General features: G+C 38.5%; 1 non-coding gene across 1 annotated transcript; it reads left to right on the top strand.

The window, feature by feature from the left end:
- Positions 1–2470: 2470 nt before the first annotated feature.
- Positions 2471–2576, top strand: LOC123819147. Its single transcript, XR_006785785.1, has one exon. It is a non-coding gene; the product is annotated as a U6 spliceosomal RNA (small nuclear RNA).
- The last annotated feature ends 1469 nt before the right edge of the window (positions 2577–4045 follow it).

Genomic DNA, 4045 nt, shown 5'->3' with positions numbered 1-4045 from the left:
GACACTGAAGAAAGAAATTGAAAAGGATATAAATAGTTGGAAATATGCCTGTGCTCATGGAGAAGGGAAACTGATATTGTTACTTTGTCCATACATTCCAAGGCATCTATAGATTCAATGTGATTCCTATTGAAATATCAATGCTGCATTTCACAGAACTACAACAAATAATCCAAAATTTTATATGAAACCACAAGAGACCCCAAATAACCACAGCAATCTGGGGAAAGAAGAACAAAGTAGAGATACCACATTAACTCATGTCAAACTATAATTCCCAGCTATACTGATTAAATAAGTATAGGACTGGCATAAAAATAGACAGATCACTGGAGTAAAATGGAGAGCCCCGAAAGAAACCCACACCTATATGCTCAGTTAATATTTGACAAAGGAGGCAAGAACATACAATGAGGCAAATACAGTCTATTCAATACTTGTGTTTGGAAAATTAGACCTACAGATACATGCAAAAAAGATGAAGCTAGACCACTTTCTTACACCATATACAAAAATGAACTCCAAATGGATTAAAAACTTAAATGTAAGACTCGACACTATAAAATCCCTAAAAGAAAACATCGACAGTAAAATGCCTGACATTTCTCTTAGCAATATTTTTTCTAATATATTTCCTCAGACAGGGGAAACCAAAGAAAAAGTAAACAAATAGGACTACCAAACTAAAAAGTTTTTACATAGCCAAGAAAACCATCAACAAAATGAAAAGACAGCCTTGGCTGTTGTGGCTAATTGGCTGGTATGTTGTCCCATAGACCAGAATGTCACAGGTTTGATTCCTAGTCACGGCACATACCCAGGTTGCAGATTCGATCCCCTATGGGGGCACATATGAGAAGGCAACCAATTTATATTTCTCTCTCTCTCTCTTTCTCTCTCTCTCAATGAGAAAAAATGTCCTCAGGGGAGGATAAAAAATAATAATAAAGCAAAAGACAATCTACTGAATGGGGAAAGATATTCTCCAATGATGCTTTCAATAAGGGGTTAGTATCCAAAATCTATTTAAAAAAAACCTCATACTGCTCAACACCAAAAAACTCCAAATCATCCAATTAAAAAATGTGTGGAAGTCCTGAATAGACACTTCTGCAAAGATGATATAAAGATGGTCAATAGACATATGTAAAGCTGCTTAATATCACTAATCATCAGAGAAACACAAACTGAAATCTCAATAAGATATCACCTCACACATGTCAGAATGGCTATCATCAATAAATCAACAAACAAGAAATGTTGGCAAATATGTGGAGAAAAGTGCACCCTCGTGCACCCTTGGTGCAAACACAGATTGGTGCAGACACTGTAGAAAACAATATGGAGGTTTCTAAAAATTAAATATGGTACTGCCTTATGACCCAGCAATTCCACTTCTGGGTATATATCAGAAGAATCCCAAAACACTAATGTGAAAGACTATATGCACCCTTTGTTCATTGCAGCATTATTTACAATCACCCATATATGGAAGCAACCCAAGTGCCCATCAATAGAAGAGTGGAAAAAAACTGGTGCTACATATATACAACAGAATATTACCTGGCCATAAAAAAAGAATTTAGCTTACCATTTATAACAGCACTGTGGGACCTAAAGGGTACTATGCCAAGTGAAATAAGTCAGAGAAAGACAAATACCATATGACTTCATTTATATGTGGAATCTCAAGAATAATATAAACAAACACAGAAAGTACAAACAGACTCATAGATGCAGAGAACAGACTGATGTTTGCCAGATGGGAGGGGTGTTGTGGGGCTGGGTGAAAAAGGTGAAAGGATTGAGAAGTGCAGATTAGTAACTAGAAAATAATCATGGGGATGTAAAGTACAGCATAAAAAAATACTGTCAATGCCCTGGCTGAGTGGATGAATTGGTTGAAGCATCATCAATCAAACCAAAGGACTGCTGATTTGATTTCTGGTGGGGGCACATGCCTAGGTTGTGAGTTTGACCCTTGATTGTAGCATGTACAGGAGTCAACCAATCGATGTTTGTGAGTGTGTGTGTGTGTCTCTCTTCCTAGCTCCAAAATCAATAAACATGTCCTTAGATGAGAATATAAACAAAAGAAGGACATTCAATAATATTGTAATAACTATATATGGTGCTAGGTGGGCACTGAGAATATAGAGGGAACACTTGATAAAGACTATGATTGTTTAACTGCTATGCTATACACCTGAAAGTAATGCAAAATATTATTGAATGTAAACTGTGAAAAAGAAAGAAAGAAAATGAAGATATGTTCAACATGTAAATCCAAGTAATGTAAATAAAAATGTTGTTGGCAAAAGAAAGGATTTGTTTGGATGTAAACTTTAGACATATTGTTTAAAAATCACTCACATTGCCTAAAATAAACATACTTATATTTAGAAAAAGTTTCACTTGCTGTGAGACATCTTAGAAAATAAAGTAACAACAACATAAAAGAATCTGATGAGTGCTCACTTCAGCAGCACGTACACTAAATTGGAATGATTCAGAGAAGATTAGCATGGCCCCTGGGCAAGGATGACCTGAAAATTCATGAAGCATTCCATATTTTTAATAAATATGTATGGTGTCAGGTGGGTATAAGACTTACTGAGGGTGATCACTTTGTAAGTTATATAAGTGTATGATCACTACATTGTACACCTGAAACTAATATAATATTGTATGTGAACTATAACTATTGAGTAATAAAATATTTTCAACATAAAAAAGAATCTGATGAAAGCAATGGACTCACTTCCTAGAAAAACAGATGTACATTTTCAATTCTGCATCCAAGTTCCAAAAAGTTTATAAAATGTCCAAACCCATCTACCAACCCTGTAAAACTGTGATGTCCAATGTTAGGAACTAGAGGCATGTGGACATTTACATTGAAATGTATTAAGATAAAAATTCAGCTCCTAACTACATTGCAAGTGCTTGACAACCATGAGTGCATAGAGGAGAGCATATAGCTCTCTCTAGAATTTCACTGAGCAAGGTCAAAAATACCTGCCATTAGGAGAACTCTCCATAGGTGTGTAGGCTTGTATCTCCACTCCCAAACTAACAATTTTCTTGTGAGTCTGAATATAAGTAGGCAAGAAATACTATACTAGTGAGTACCCCTGGAAGTTCATCTAGCTCTGAGTAACCCTCAGTCACCTTCAATCACTAGCATCTTAGTGAAAGCTATGCCCTGCAAAGGCAACAGCTCAACAAACCCCCATTCTTCTCCACTCCAAGTATGTGTAGTTCAGCCAACATCTCCAAGATCCTCATCCTGCAATGGCAGTCCAAGTGGCTTTCTCATGACCAAAAACACACTGCACAGGGCAGGCCATCAAGAATCTGGCCTGCATTAATAACGAAGGACAGTTATCATGCTCAGTACTCCACCAGCCAGGTGCTGTTACAGGCCTCCTACATATATTAGTTCATTTGGCCCTCACCCAATCAATGTTAGGAGGGGGTACTAGTATTATGCCCTAACTACAGATGAGGGCACTGAGGCTTGAGGCTTAGGAGGACAGAATAACAGGTCCCATGACCCATAGCAAATGCCAGAGGGAAATGGTGGTGAAGTTAGGAACCAGACTCCTGCTATGCTCATGTCTAAAAACATCCAAATGTTCTTAGTTCAGTCTCTGAGGTCACATAGGCAGTCACATTCATATCTCCACAGGTGTGAAGGCCGGTACCTGCCCGTGTGCTATGGGTCCTCTCTCTCTGCATTTGCCCACACAGCTCACCTACCTAAGTCTTCTTTCCTGGACGGGACCAAGAAAAAAATATACTCAGGACTCTTTTCCTGCCCAGTCATCAAGAAACGACACTCTGTTCCCACTTCACCCCCGGGCTAGTTTCCTAAATGGCACCCACTGCCTCGCTCTGTAACATCCTCTTCATAAAGTTGCCTCTGGCATATCCAATTGCACGGAAAGCGAACGGCAGTGTGCCTGGCACAGAGACAGCTCTGCTACAAGAACTCGTTCCTAGAAAGCGTCTACTCCCCCGTCTAGGCACGTAAGGGTCGTTG

Source organism: Phyllostomus hastatus, unplaced genomic scaffold (genome assembly GCF_019186645.2).
Source record: "Phyllostomus hastatus isolate PE091 unplaced genomic scaffold, TTU_PhHast_1.1 phas_contig_30, whole genome shotgun sequence".
Classification (NCBI taxonomy): domain Eukaryota; kingdom Metazoa; phylum Chordata; class Mammalia; order Chiroptera; family Phyllostomidae; genus Phyllostomus; species Phyllostomus hastatus.
This window is presented reverse-complemented; position numbering and strand designations above follow the sequence as displayed.